Raw genomic sequence first — 16152 nt, 5'->3', positions numbered from 1 at the left:
GCTTAGCGTTTTTTTAAAGAGGAAGTAAGTTAAGGTTTTGTATCAACTAACCCATAATACCAATTATAATTAGAAATTTCGCCACACGACATCTTTAATTTAATGAGTTTCGTAATGCAAAATGTGTCAGGATGGCCGAGTGGTCTAAGGCGCCAGACTCAAGATAAAATCTTCGCCGTTGTACGGCGATGGGTGTTCTGGTCTCCGAATGGAGGCGTGGGTTCGAATCCCACTTCTGACAATATTTTTATATGATTAAAACACGATTTTTGAATTAAATAAACAACTTTTTAATTTCACTATTGTTGGCATAACGTCAGGTTAAAAATAAAGATAGGTTTATTCAGAAGTTCACAGATATAACACGTAACTAAATTTATTCAAAAAAAATTTAACTTTTTATTTTAAACTTAACCGTCATAAAGAAACCAGTATTTAATTATAAGTGAATTACCAGCTTTACGAATTGCAAATTTGACTGTAACTTACCTTTCCAAAGTAACCAAGTTAAAGGGTAAAAATAAGTTCCCTCGTCCGATTATTTAAAAAAACTTTTATGTAACAGGTATGTACTAGTTAACTAATTTAATAAAATAAGTATTTACTGCTAATATTCTTCTTACCAAAATAGGTCAAGTCTGAATCCAAATTATGTATTAGTGGTAAAGTAATTAGCCAATACCAAACAATAAATTTAACGTAGCAAACATTTATCAATGGAATACCATAACAAATCTGCCATTTTCATGTTTATTGTAACGTGTTATCTGTCCTAAGTCACTTGCCCCCTCCCATTAGTCACTTGGGCCCACTTTATCCGCTGTGGGCTGTATTACGTAACTTGTAAGTTAAACTGTAAGAAATGAGTTGTTTAAGGAGGTACATAGTGAACAGCCTGAAAAATGGTTGTGTTTGGTTGCTCGATTGTGTTGATAATCATCTTGTAAATAAATCTGTAATATACAGAATTTGGTGCGAGATCAGTAGTTAACAAAATAGGTAAACGCATAAGCGGCAGAATATTTTACAATATTTATCTATAATTCTTTACTTCATAAATTGTGAATTTAAACTACTATTTTATGATCATAATGAAACACAATAAATGCAATGTTATATTTTTGAGGCAGGTCAAAGAAGTATACCGTTGTCGTTTCCTGACAGTATCGTACATAAAAAAAACTTTAAAAATGATATTAATTTATACTCTAAAATGGTAGCAATTTCCAACAAAACTTTGAACATTATCGGATCCGAATAAGTTCGTTCTTTAAATGCGCTAAAATGGAAATTCCAAATTTGCGTAAGTTGATAAGGCCATGAATTATCTTTATTGATCCTATGTCATATTAAAGAGCTTCATTAAATAACTGATTTTGTACGCGTCGGTGGTGTAACGGTTAGCATTGGTGCCTTCCAAACACTAGTTCCGGGTTCAACTCCCGGTCGACGCAAGATTTTTAATACTAAAATAGTGTTAAAATTATATAATAAAATATACATAGTTTGATATTAAATAATTTTTTAACTTATGTAGCAATAAAGCTAAAATTTAATGTTTATAACCCCACATTATCCGACTGGTAATTTTACCCGACTCTGTTTTTCAAAATTCGTTAAATAAACGTGAACAATTAAAAAATAATTTAATATGTGTTATTAAACAATAAAAAAAATTAAAGACAACATTTTCTTATAGAATAAAATTTTGTGCTTTAAAATGAAAATAGTTAAAATATAATAAATTATATAATTAACAATGTCCAGATAAGCCAACATAATACATAAAATTGGTTGCAAAAATGGGAATTACTTAACTTAATTTGGGACTCTCTTACAAAAGTTTGAGCTTTATTTATTACGAATAAGTTAAGTAATTTAAAGTGCAAAAAAATAAAATTTATATTTTTTATAAGTTGTTTAGCTTTTAACCTATAAAAGAGTAAACGAGAATAAGCGAAAATATATAAACAATAAAAATTTTGATTTTCCTTATTACATTTTACTTTGATATTAATTTAGTACGTTAATAAGCAGAAAGGGACATAATGTAAATTAAGCGTTTATTTTTGAAAAAAGTAAGCCAAAGTTTTGTATCAACTATCCCATAATAGCAATTATAATTAAAAATTTCACAACACGATATTTTTAGTTTATTGAGTTTCGTAATGCAGCACCTGGTTGAACGGAAATACCCATTTAATGCAATACTTTTTGTAAATTTTAAATGAAATATATTTGCAAATATTTTTATAATGGTGCTTTAACTTTGTTTTTATGGTATATCTATATATTCTAGAAAAATTATGTTTCCTTTGTGATGTGCAAATGTTAGTTAAAAAAAAATTTTTACATAATGTAAGCTTAGCGTTTTTTTAAAGAGGAAGTAAGTTAAGGTTTTGTATCAACTAACCCATAATACCAATTATAATCAGAAATTTCGCCACACGATATCTTTAATTTAATGAGTTTCGTAATGCAAAATGTGTCAGGATGGCCGAGTGGTCTAAGGCGCCAGACTCAAGTTAAAATCTTCGCCGTTGTGCGGCGATGGATGTTCTGGTCTCCGAATGGAGGCGTGGGTTCGAATCCCACTTCTGACAATATTTTTATATGATTAAAACACGATTTTTGAATTAAATAAACAACTTTTTAATTTCACTATTGTTGGCATAACGTCAGGTTAAAAATAAAAATAGGTTTATTCAGAAGTTCACGGATATAACACGTAACTAAATTTATTCAAAAAAAATTTTACTTTTTATTTTAAACTTAACCGTCATAAAGAAACCAGTATTTAATTATAAGTGAATTACCAGCTTTACAAATTGCAAATTTGACTGTAACTTACCTTTCCAAAGTAACCAAGTTAAAGGGTAAAAATAAGTTCCCTCGTCCGATTATTTAAAAAAACTTTTATGTAACAGGTATGTACTAGTTAACTAATTTAATAAAATAAGTATTTATTGCTAATATTCTTCTTACCAACATAGGTCAAGTCTGAATCCAAATTATTTATTAGTGGTAAAGTAATTAGCCAATACCAAACAATAAATTTAACGTAGCAAACATTTATCAATGGAATACCATAACAAATCTGCCATTTTTATTTTTATTGTAACGTGTTATCTGTCCTAAGTCACTTGCCCCCTCCCATTAGTCAATTGGGCCCACTTTATCCGCTGTGGGCTGTATTACGTGACTTGTAAGTTAAACTGTAAGAAATGAGTTGTTTAAGGAGGTACATAGTGAACAGCCTGAAAAATGGTTGTGTTTGGTTGCTCGATTGTGTTGATAATCATCTTGTAAATAAATCTGTGATATACAGAATTTGGTGCGAGATCAGTAGTTAACAAAATAGGTAAACGCATAAGCGGCAGAATATTTTACAATATTTATCTATAATTCTTTACTTCATAAATTGTGAATTTAAACTACTATTTTATGATCATAATGAAACACAATAAATGCAATGTTATATTTTTGAGGCAGGTCAAAGAAGTATACCGTTGTCGTTTCCTGACAGTATCGTACATAAAAAAAACTTTAAAAATGATATTAATTTATACTCTAAAATGGTAGCAATTTCCAACAAAACTTTGAACATTATCGGATCCGAATAAGTTCGTTCTTTAAATGCGCTAAAATGGAAATTCCAAATTTGCGTAAGTTGATTTGTTTATAAGGCCATGAATTATCTTTATTGATCCTATGTCATATTAAAGAGCTTCATTAAATAACTGTTTCTGTACGCGTCGATGGTGTAACGGTTAGCATTGGTGCCTTCCAAGCACTGGTTCCGGGTTCGACTCCCGGTCGACGCAAGATTTTTAATACTAAAATAGTGTTAAAATTATATAATAAAATATACATAGTTTGATATTAAATAATTTTTTTAACTTATGTAGTAATAAAGCTAAAATTTAATGTATATAACCCCACATTATCCGACTGGTAATTTTACCCGACTCTGTTTTTCAAAATTGGTTAAATAAACGTGAACAATTAAAAAATAATTTAATATGTGTTATTAAACATTAAAAAAAATTAAAGGAAACATTTTCTTATAGATTAAAATTTTGTGCTTTAAAATGAAAATAGTTAAAATATAATAAATTATATAATTAACAATGTCCAGATAAGCCAACATAATACATAAAATTGGTTGCAAAAATGGGAATAAGTTAACTTAATTTGGGACTCTTTAACAAAAGTTTGAGCTTTATTTATTACGAATAAGTTAAGTCATTTAAAGTGCAAAAAAATAAAATTTATATTTTTTATAAGTTGTTTAGCTTTTAACCTATAAAAGAGTAAACGAGAATAAGCGAAAATATATAAACAATAAAAATTTTGATTTTCCTTATTACATTTTACTTTGATATTAATTTAGTACGTTAATAAGCAGAAAGGGACATAATGTAAATTAAGCGTTTATTTTTGAAAAAAGTAAGTCAAAGTTTTGTATCAACTATCCCATAATAGCAATTATAATTAAAAATTTCACAACACGATATTTTTAGTTTATTGAGTTTCGTAATGCAGCACCTGGTTGAACGGAAATACCCATTTAATGCAATACTTTTTGTAAATTTTAAATGAAATATATTTGCAAATATTTTTATAATGGTGCTTTAACTTTGTTTTTATGGTATATCTATATATTCTAGAAAAATTATGTTTCCTTTGTGATGTGCAAATGTTAGTTAAAAAAAAAATTTTACATAATGTAAGCTTAGCGTTTTTTTAAAGAGGAAGTAAGTTAAGGTTTTGTATCAACTAACCCATAATACCAATTATAATCAGAAATTTTGCCACACGATATCTTTAATTTAATGAGTTTCGTAATGCAAAATGTGTCAGGATGGCCGAGTGGTCTAAGGCGCCAGACTCAAGTTAAAATCTTCGCCGTTGTGCGGCGATGGGTGTTCTGGTCTCCGAATGGAGGCGTGGGTTCGAATCCCACTTTTGACAAGATTTTTATATGATTAAAACACGATTTTTGAATTAAATAAACAACTTTTTAATTTCACTATTGTTGGCATAACGTCAGGTTAAAAATAAAAATAGGTTTATTCAGAAGTTCACGGATATAACACGTAACTAAATTTATTCAAAAAAAATTTTACTTTTTATTTTAAACTTAACCGTCATAAAGAAACCAGTATTTAATTATAAGTGAATTACCAGCTTTACGAATTGCAAATTTGACTGTAACTTACCTTTCCAAAGTAACCAAGTTAAAGGGTAAAAATAAGTTCCCTCGTCCGATTATTTAAAAAAACTTTTATGTAACAGGTATGTACTAGTTAACTAATTTAATAAAATAAGTATTTATTGCTAATATTCTTCTTACCAACATAGGTCAAGTCTGAATCCAAATTATTTATTAGTGGTAAAGTAATTAGCCAATACCAAACAATAAATTTAACGTAGCAAACATTTATCAATGGAATACCATAACAAATCTGCCATTTTCATGTTTATTGTAACGTGTTATCTGTCCTAAGTCACTTGCCCCCTCCCATTAGTCACTTGGGCCCACTTTATCCGCTGTGGGCTGTATTACGTGACTTGTAAGTTAAACTGTAAGAAATGAGTTGTTTAAGGAGGTACATAGTGAACAGCCTGAAAAATGGTTGTGTTTGGTTGCTCGATTGTGTTGATAATCATCTTGTAAATAAATCTGTGATATACAGAATTTGGTGCGAGATCAGTAGTTAACAAAATAGGTAAACGCATAAACGGCAGAATATTTTACAATATTTATCTATAATTCTTTACTTCATAAATTGTGAATTTAAACTACTATTTTATGATCATAATGAAACACAATAAATGCAATGTTATATTTTTGAGGCAGGTCAAAGAAGTATACCGTTGTCCTTTCCTGACAGTATCGTACATAAAAAAAACTTTAAAAATGATATTAATTTATACTCTAAAATGGTAGCAATTTCCAACAAAACTTTGAACATTATCGGATCCGAATAAGTTCGTTCTTTAAATGCGCTAAAATGGAAATTCCAAATTTGCCTAAGTTGATTTGTTTATAAGGCCATGAATTATCTTTATTGATCCTATGTCATATTAAAGAGCTTCATTAAATAACTGTTTTTGTACGCGTCGATGGTGTAACGGTTAGCATTGGTGCCTTCCAAGCACTGGTTCCGGGTTCGACTCCCGGTCGACGCAAGATTTTTAATACTAAAATAGTGTTAAAATTATATAATAAAATATACATAGTTTGATATTAAATAATTTTTTTAACTTATGTAGCAATAAAGCTAAAATTTAATGTATATAACCCCACATTATCCGACTGGTAATTTTACCCGACTCTGTTTTTCAAAATTCGTTAAATAAACGTGAACAATTAAAAAATAATTTAATATGTGTTATTAAACATTAAAAAAAATTAAAGGAAACATTTTCTTATAGATTAAAATTTTGTGCTTTAAAATGAAAATAGTTAAAATATAATAAATTATATAATTAACAATGTCCAGATAAGCCAACATAATACATAAAATTGGTTGCAAAAATGGGAATAATGGGAATAAGTTCGGGTAATTTGAGACTCTCTAACAAAAGTTTGAGCTTTATTTATTACGAATATGTTAAGTCATTTAAAGTGCAAAAAAATAAAATTTATATTTTTTATAAGTTGTTTAGCTTTTAACCTATAAAAGAGTAAACGAGAATAAGCGAAAATATATAAACAATAAAAATTTTGATTTTCCTTATTACATTTTACTTTGATATTAATTTAGTACGTTAATAAGCAGAAAGGGACATAATGTAAATTAAGCGTTTATTTTTGAAAAAAGTAAGTCAAAGTTTTGTATCAACTATCCCATAATAGCAATTATAATTAAAAATTTCACAACACGATATTTTTAGTTTATTGAGTTTCGTAATGCAGCACCTGGTTGAACGGAAATACCCATTTAATGCAATACTTTTTGTAAATTTTAAATGAAATATATTTGCAAATATTTTTATAATGGTGCTTTAACTTTGTTTTTATGGTATATCTATATATTCTAGAAAAATTATGTTTCCTTTGTGATGTGCAAATGTTAGTTAAAAAAATTTTTTTACATAATGTAAGCTTAGCGTTTTTTTAAAGAGGAAGTAAGTTAAGGTTTTGTATCAACTAACCCATAATACCAATTATAATCAGAAATTTCGCCACACGATATCTTTAATTTAATGAGTTTCGTAATGCAAAATGTGTCAGGATGGCCGAGTGGTCTAAGGCGCCAGACTCAAGTTAAATTCTTCGCCGTTGTGCGGCGATGGGTGTTCTGGTCTCCGAATGGAGGCGTGGGTTCGAATCCCACTTCTGACAATATTTTTATATGATTAAAACACGATTTTTGAATTAAATAAACAACTTTTTAATTTCACTATTGTTGGCATAACGTCAGGTTAAAAATAAAAATAGGTTTATTCAGAAGTTCACGGATATAACACGTAACTAAATTTATTCAAAAAAAATTTTACTTTTTATTTTAAACTTAACCGTCATAAAGAAACCAGTATTTAATTATAAGTGAATTACCAGCTTTACGAATTGCAAATTTGACTGTAACTTACCTTTCCAAAGTAACCAAGTTAAAGGGTAAAAATAAGTTCCCTCGTCCGATTATTTAAAAAAACTTTTATGTAACAGGTATGTACTAGTTAACTAATTTAATAAAATAAGTATTTATTGCTAATATTCTTCTTACCAACATAGGTCAAGTCTGAATCCAAATTATGTATTAGTGGTAAAGTAATTAGCCAATACCAAACAATAAATTTAACGTAGCAAACATTTATCAATGGAATACCATAACAAATCTGCCATTTTCATGTTTATTGTAACGTGTTATCTGTCCTAAGTCACTTGCCCCCTCCCATTAGTCACTTGGGCCCACTTTATCCGCTGTGGGCTGTATTACGTGACTTGTAAGTTAAACTGTAAGAAATGAGTTGTTTAAGGAGGTTCATAGTGAACAGCCTGAAAAATGGTTGTGTTTGGTTGCTCAATTGTGTTGATAATCATCTTGTAAATAAATCTGTGATATACAGAATTTGGTGCGAGATCAGTAGTTAACAAAATAGGTAAACGCATAAGCGGCAGAATATTTTACAATATTTATCTATAATTCTTTACTTCATAAATTGTGAATTTAAACTACTATTTTATGATCATAATGAAACACAATAAATGCAATGTTATATTTTTGAGGCAGGTCAAAGAAGTATACCGTTGTCGTTTCCTGACAGTATCGTACATAAAAAAAACTTTAAAATTGATATTAATTTATACTCTAAAATGGTAGCAATTTCCAACAAAACTTTGAACATTATCGGATCCGAATAAGTTCGTTCTTTAAATGCGCTAAAATGGAAATTCCAAATTTGCGTAAGTTGATTTGTTTATAAGGCCATGAATTATCTTTATTGATCCTATGTCATATTAAAGAGCTTCATTAAATAACTGATTTTGTACGCGTCGATGGTGTAACGGTTAGCATTGGTGCCTTCCAAGCACTGGTTCCGGGTTCGACTACCGGTCGACGCAAGATTTTTAATACTAAAATAGTGTTAAAATTATATAATAAAATATACATAGTTTGATATTAAATAATTTTTTTAACTTATGTAGCAATAAAGCTAAAATTTAATGTATATAACCCCACATTATCCGACTGGTAATTTTACCCGACTCTGTTTTTCAAAATTCGTTAAATAAACGTGAACAATTAAAAAATAATTTAATATGTGTTATTAAACATTAAAAAAAATTAAAGGAAACATTTTCTTATAGATTAAAATTTTGTGCTTTAAAATAAAAATAGTTAAAATATAATAAATTATATAATTAACAATGTCCAGATAAGCCAACATAATACATAAAATTGGTTGCAAAAATGGGAATAAGTTAACTTAATTTGGGACTCTCTAACAAAAGTTTGAGCTTTATTTATTACGAATAAGTTAGGTCATTTAAAGTGCAAAAAAATAAAATTTATATTTTTTATAAGTTGTTTAGCTTTTAACCTATAAAAGAGTATACGAGAATAAGCGAAAATATATAACAATAAAAATTTTGATTTTCCTTATTACATTTTACTTTGATATTAATTTAGTACGTTAATAAGCAGAAAGGGACATAATGTAAATTAAGCGTTTATTTTTGAAAAAAGTAAGTCAAAGTTTTGTATCAACTATCCCATAATAGCAATTATAATTAGAAATTTCACAACACGATATTTTTAGTTTATTGAGTTTCGTAATGCAGCACCTGGTTGAACGGAAATACCCATTTAATGCAATATTTTTTGTAAATTTTAAATGAAATATATTTGCAAATATTTTTATAATGGTGCTTTAACTTTGTTTTTATGGTATATCTATATATTCTAGAAAAATTATGTTTCCCTTGTGATGTGCAAATGTTAGTTAAAAAAAAATTTTTACATAATGTAAGCTTAGCGTTTTTTTAAAGAGGAAGTAAGTTAAGGTTTTGTATCAACTAACCCATAATACCAATTATAATCAGAAATTTCGCCACACGATATCTTTAATTTAATGAGTTTCGTAATGCAAAATGTGTTAGGATAGCCGAGTGGTCTAAGGCGCCAGACTCAAGATAAAATCTTCGCCGTTGTGCGGCGATGGGTGTTCTGGTCTCCGAATGGAGGCGTGGGTTCGCTTCCCACTTCTGACAATATTTTTATATGATTAAAACACGATTTTTGAATTAAATAAACAACTTTTTAATTTCACTATTGTTGGCATAACGTCAGGTTAAAAATAAAGATAGGTTTATTCAGAAGTTCACAGATATAACACGTAACTAAATTTATTCAAAAAAAATTTAACTTTTTATTTTAAACTTAACCGTCATAAAGAAACCAGTATTTAATTATAAGTGAATTACCAGCTTTACGAATTGCAAATTTGACTGTAACTTACCTTTCCAAAGTAACCAAGTTAAAGGGTAAAAATAAGTTCCCTCGTCCGATTATTTAAAAAAACTTTTATGTAACAGGTATGTACTAGTTAACTAATTTAATAAAATAAGTATTTATTGCTAATATTCTTCTTACCAATATAGGTCAAGTCTGAATCCAAATTATGTATTAGTGGTAAAGTAATTAGCCAATACCAAACAATAAATTTAACGTAGCAAACATTTATCAATGGAATACCATAACAAATCTGCCATTTTCATGTTTATTGTAACGTGTTATCTGTCCTAAGTCACTTGCCCCCTCCCATTAGTCACTTGGGCCCACTTTATCCGCTGTGGGCTGTATTACGTGACTTGTAAGTTAAACTGTAAGAAATGAGTTGATTAAGGAGGTACATAGTGAACAGCCTGAAAAATGGTTGTGTTTGGTTGCTCGATTGTGTTGATAATCATCTTGTAAATAAATCTGTGATATACAGAATTTGGTGCGAGATCAGTAGTTAACAAAATAGGTAAACGCATAAGCGGCAGAATATTTTACAATATTTATCTATAATTCTTTACTTCATAAATTGTGAATTTAAACTACTATTTTATGATCATAATGAAACACAATAAATGCAATGTTATATTTTTGAGGCAGGTCAAAGAAGTATACCGTTGTCGTTTCCTGATAGTATCGTACATAAAAAAAACTTTAAAAATGATATTAATTTATACTCTAAAATGGTAGCAATTTCCAACAAAACTTTGAACATTATCGGATCCGAATAAGTTCGTTCTTTAAATGCGCTAAAATGGAAATTCCAAATTTGCGTAAGTTGATTTGTTTATAAGGCCATGAATTATCTTTATTGATCCTATGTCATATTAAAGAGCTTCATTAAATAACTGATTTTGTACGCGTCGATGGTGTAACGGTTAGCATTGGTGCCTTCCAAGCACTGGTTCCGGGTTCGACTACCGGTCGACGCAAGATTTTTAATACTAAAATAGTGTTAAAATTATATAATAAAATATACATAGTTTGATATTAAATAATTTTTTTAACTTATGTAGCAATAAAGCTAAAATTTAATGTATATAACCCCACATTATCCGACTGGTAATTTTACCCGACTCTGTTTTTCAAAATTCGTTAAATAAACGTGAACAATTAAAAAATAATTTAATATGTGTTATTAAACATTAAAAAAAATTAAAGGAAACATTTTCTTATAGATTAAAATTTTGTGCTTTAAAATAAAAATAGTTAAAATATAATAAATTATATAATTAACAATGTCCAGATAAGCCAACATAATACATAAAATTGGTTGCAAAAATGGGAATAAGTTAACTTAATTTGGGACTCTCTAACAAAAGTTTGAGCTTTATTTATTACGAATAAGTTAGGTCATTTAAAGTGCAAAAAAATAAAATTTATATTTTTTATAAGTTGTTTAGCTTTTAACCTATAAAAGAGTATACGAGAATAAGCGAAAATATATAACAATAAAAATTTTGATTTTCCTTATTACATTTTACTTTGATATTAATTTAGTACGTTAATAAGCAGAAAGGGACATAATGTAAATTAAGCGTTTATTTTTGAAAAAAGTAAGTCAAAGTTTTGTATCAACTATCCCATAATAGCAATTATAATTAGAAATTTCACAACACGATATTTTTAGTTTATTGAGTTTCGTAATGCAGCACCTGGTTGAACGGAAATACCCATTTAATGCAATATTTTTTGTAAATTTTAAATGAAATATATTTGCAAATATTTTTATAATGGTGCTTTAACTTTGTTTTTATGGTATATCTATATATTCTAGAAAAATTATGTTTCCCTTGTGATGTGCAAATGTTAGTTAAAAAAAAATTTTTACATAATGTAAGCTTAGCGTTTTTTTAAAGAGGAAGTAAGTTAAGGTTTTGTATCAACTAACCCATAATACCAATTATAATCAGAAATTTCGCCACACGATATCTTTAATTTAATGAGTTTCGTAATGCAAAATGTGTTAGGATAGCCGAGTGGTCTAAGGCGCCAGACTCAAGATAAAATCTTCGCCGTTGTGCGGCGATGGGTGTTCTGGTCTCCGAATGGAGGCGTGGGTTCGCTTCCCACTTCTGACAATATTTTTATATGATTAAAACACGATTTTTGAATTAAATAAACAACTTTTTAATTTCACTATTGTTGGCATAACGTCAGGTTAAAAATAAAGATAGGTTTATTCAGAAGTTCACAGATATAACACGTAACTAAATTTATTCAAAAAAAATTTAACTTTTTATTTTAAACTTAACCGTCATAAAGAAACCAGTATTTAATTATAAGTGAATTACCAGCTTTACGAATTGCAAATTTGACTGTAACTTACCTTTCCAAAGTAACCAAGTTAAAGGGTAAAAATAAGTTCCCTCGTCCGATTATTTAAAAAAACTTTTATGTAACAGGTATGTACTAGTTAACTAATTTAATAAAATAAGTATTTATTGCTAATATTCTTCTTACCAATATAGGTCAAGTCTGAATCCAAATTATGTATTAGTGGTAAAGTAATTAGCCAATACCAAACAATAAATTTAACGTAGCAAACATTTATCAATGGAATACCATAACAAATCTGCCATTTTCATGTTTATTGTAACGTGTTATCTGTCCTAAGTCACTTGCCCCCTCCCATTAGTCACTTGGGCCCACTTTATCCGCTGTGGGCTGTATTACGTGACTTGTAAGTTAAACTGTAAGAAATGAGTTGATTAAGGAGGTACATAGTGAACAGCCTGAAAAATGGTTGTGTTTGGTTGCTCGATTGTGTTGATAATCATCTTGTAAATAAATCTGTGATATACAGAATTTGGTGCGAGATCAGTAGTTAACAAAATAGGTAAACGCATAAGCGGCAGAATATTTTACAATATTTATCTATAATTCTTTACTTCATAAATTGTGAATTTAAACTACTATTTTATGATCATAATGAAACACAATAAATGCAATGTTATATTTTTGAGGCAGGTCAAAGAAGTATACCGTTGTCGTTTCCTGACAGTATCGTACATAAAAAAAACTTTAAAAATGATATTAATTTATACTCTAAAATGGTAGCAATTTCCAACAAAACTTTGAACATTATCGGATCCGAATAAGTTCGTTCTTTAAATGCGCTAAAATGGAAATTCCAAATTTGCGTAAGTTGATTTGTTTATAAGGCCATGAATTATCTTTATTGATCCTATGTCATATTAAAGAGCTTCATTAAATAACTGTTATTGTACGCGTCGATGGTGTAACGGTTAGCATTGGTGCCTTCCAAGCACTAGTTCCGGGTTCGACTCCCGGTCGACGCAAGATTTTTAATACTAAAATAGTGTTAAAATTATATAATAAAATATACATAGTTTCATATTAAATAATTTTTTAACTTATGTAGCAATAAGGCTAAAATTTAATGTATATAACCCCACATTATCCGACTGGTAATTTTACCCGACTCTGTTTTTCAAAATTCGTTAAATAAACGTGAACAATTAAAAAATAATTTAATATGTGTTATTAAACATTAAAAAAAATTAAAGACAACATTTTCTTATAGAATAAAATTTTGTGCTTTAAAACGAAAATAGTTAAAATATAATAAATTATATAATTAACAATGTCCAGATAAGCCAACATAATACATACAATTGGTTGCAAAAATGGGAATAAGTTAACTTAATTTGGGACTCTCTAACAAAAGTTTGAGCTTTATTTATTACGAATAAGTTAAGTCATTTAAAGTGCAAAAAAATAAAATTTATATTTTTTATAAGTTGTTTAGCTTTTAACCTATAAAAGAGTAAACGAGAATAAGCGAAAATATATAAACAATAAAAATTTTGATTTTCCTTATTACATTTTACTTTGATATTAATTTAGTACGTTAATAAGCAGAAAGGGACATAATGTAAATTAAGCGTTTATTTTTGAAAAAAGTAAGTCAAAGTTTTGTATCAACTATCCCATAATAGCAATTATAATTAGAAATTTCACAACACGATATTTTTAGTTTATTGAGTTTCGTAATGCAGCACCTGGTTGAACGGAAATACCCATTTAATGCAATATTTTTTGTAAATTTTAAATGAAATATATTTGCAAATATTTTTATAATGGTGCTTTAACTTTGTTTTTATGGTATATCTATATATTCTAGAAAAATTATGTTTCCCTTGTGATGTGCAAATGTTAGTTAAAAAAAAATTTTTACATAATGTAAGCTTAGCGTTTTTTTAAAGAGGAAGTAAGTTAAGGTTTTGTATCAACTAACCCATAATACCAATTATAATCAGAAATTTCGCCACACGATATCTTTAATTTAATGAGTTTCGTAATGCAAAATGTGTTAGGATAGCCGAGTGGTCTAAGGCGCCAGACTCAAGATAAAATCTTCGCCGTTGTGCGGCGATGGGTGTTCTGGTCTCCGAATGGAGGCGTGGGTTCGCTTCCCACTTCTGACAATATTTTTATATGATTAAAACACGATTTTTGAATTAAATAAACAACTTTTTAATTTCACTATTGTTGGCATAACGTCAGGTTAAAAATAAAGATAGGTTTATTCAGAAGTTCACAAATATAACACGTAACTAAATTTATTCAAAAAAAATTTAACTTTTTATTTTAAACTTAACCGTCATAAAGAAACCAGTATTTAATTATAAGTGAATTACCAGCTTTACGAATTGCAAATTTGACTGTAACTTACCTTTCCAAAGTAACCAAGTTAAAGGGTAAAAATAAGTTCCCTCGTCCGATTATTTAAAAAAACTTTTATGTAACAGGTATGTACTAGTTAACTAATTTAATAAAATAAGTATTTATTGCTAATATTCTTCTTACCAATATAGGTCAAGTCTGAATCCAAATTATGTATTAGTGGTAAAGTAATTAGCCAATACCAAACAATAAATTTAACGTAGCAAACATTTATCAATGGAATACCATAACAAATCTGCCATTTTCATGTTTATTGTAACGTGTTATCTGTCCTAAGTCACTTGCCCCCTCCCATTAGTCACTTGGGCCCACTTTATCCGCTGTGGGCTGTATTACGTGACTTGTAAGTTAAACTGTAAGAAATGAGTTGTTTAAGGAGGTACATAGTGAACAGCCTGAAAAATGGTTGTGTTTGGTTGCTCGATTGTGTTGATAATCATCTTGTAAATAAATCTGTGATATACAGAATTTGGTGCGAGATCAGTAGTTAACAAAATAGGTAAACGCATAAGCGGCAGAATATTTTACAATATTTATCTATAATTCTTTACTTCATAAATTGTGAATTTAAACTACTATTTTATGATCATAATGAAACACAATAAATGCAATGTTATATTTTTGAGGCAGGTCAAAGAAGTATACCGTTGTCCTTTTCTGACAGTATCGTACATAAAAAAATTTTAAAAATGATATTAATTTATACTCTAAAATGGTAGCAATTTCCAACAAAACTTTGAACATTATCGGATCCGAATAAGTTCGTTCTTTAAATGCGCTAAAATGGAAATTCCAAATTTGCGTAAGTTGATTAGTTTATAAGGCCATGAATTATCTTTATTGATCCTATGTCATATTAAAGACCTTCATTAAATAACTATTTTTGGACGCGTCGATGGTGTAACGGTTAGCATTGGTGTCTTCCAAGCACTAGTTCCGGGTTCGACTCCCGGTCGACGCAAGATTTTTAATACTAAAATAGTGTTAAAATTATATAATAAAATATACATAGTTTGATATTAAATAATTTTTTTAACTTATGTAGCAATAAAGCTAAAATTTAATGTATATAACCCCACATTATCCGACTGGTAATTTTACCCGACTCTGTTTTTCAAAATTCGTTAAATAAACGTGAACAATTAAAAAATAATTTAATATGTGTTATTAAACATTAAAAAAAATTAAAGACAACATTTTCTTATAGAATAAAATTTTGTGCTTTAAAACGAAAATAGTTAAAATATAATAAATTATATAATTAACAATGTCCAGATAAGCCAACATAATACATACAATTGGTTGCAAAAATAGGAATAAGTTAACTTAATTTGGGACTCTCTAACAAAAGTTTGAGCTTTATTTATTACGAATAAGTTAAGTCATTTAAAGTGCAAAAAAATAAAATTTATATTTTTTATAAGTTGTT

General features: G+C 28.3%; 8 non-coding genes across 8 annotated transcripts; all 8 read left to right on the top strand.

The window, feature by feature from the left end:
- The first annotated feature begins 125 nt into the window (after nt 1-125).
- On the top strand, nt 126-241 carry Trnal-caa (transfer RNA leucine (anticodon CAA)). The gene is made up of 2 exons: nt 126-163; nt 196-241. It is a non-coding gene; the product is annotated as a tRNA-Leu (tRNA).
- Nucleotides 242-2487: 2246 nt separating this feature from the next.
- Trnal-caa (transfer RNA leucine (anticodon CAA)) lies at nt 2488-2603 on the top strand. The gene is made up of 2 exons: nt 2488-2525; nt 2558-2603. It is a non-coding gene; the product is annotated as a tRNA-Leu (tRNA).
- Nucleotides 2604-3752: 1149 nt separating this feature from the next.
- Trnag-ucc (transfer RNA glycine (anticodon UCC)) lies at nt 3753-3824 on the top strand. Its single transcript has one exon. It is a non-coding gene; the product is annotated as a tRNA-Gly (tRNA).
- A 1034-nt stretch (nt 3825-4858) lies between these two features.
- Nucleotides 4859-4974, top strand: Trnal-caa (transfer RNA leucine (anticodon CAA)). Its single transcript has 2 exons — nt 4859-4896; nt 4929-4974. It is a non-coding gene; the product is annotated as a tRNA-Leu (tRNA).
- Nucleotides 4975-6123: 1149 nt separating this feature from the next.
- On the top strand, nt 6124-6195 carry Trnag-ucc (transfer RNA glycine (anticodon UCC)). The gene has a single exon. It is a non-coding gene; the product is annotated as a tRNA-Gly (tRNA).
- A 1043-nt stretch (nt 6196-7238) lies between these two features.
- Nucleotides 7239-7354, top strand: Trnal-caa (transfer RNA leucine (anticodon CAA)). The gene is made up of 2 exons: nt 7239-7276; nt 7309-7354. It is a non-coding gene; the product is annotated as a tRNA-Leu (tRNA).
- A 5889-nt stretch (nt 7355-13243) lies between these two features.
- On the top strand, nt 13244-13315 carry Trnag-ucc (transfer RNA glycine (anticodon UCC)). The gene has a single exon. It is a non-coding gene; the product is annotated as a tRNA-Gly (tRNA).
- Nucleotides 13316-15612: 2297 nt separating this feature from the next.
- Nucleotides 15613-15684, top strand: Trnag-ucc (transfer RNA glycine (anticodon UCC)). The gene has a single exon. It is a non-coding gene; the product is annotated as a tRNA-Gly (tRNA).
- Nucleotides 15685-16152: the final 468 nt, after the last annotated feature.

This window comes from Corella eumyota, chromosome 6 (assembly GCF_963082875.1).
Source record: "Corella eumyota chromosome 6, kaCorEumy4.1, whole genome shotgun sequence".
Classification (NCBI taxonomy): Eukaryota; Metazoa; Chordata; class Ascidiacea; order Phlebobranchia; family Corellidae; genus Corella; species Corella eumyota.
This window is presented reverse-complemented; position numbering and strand designations above follow the sequence as displayed.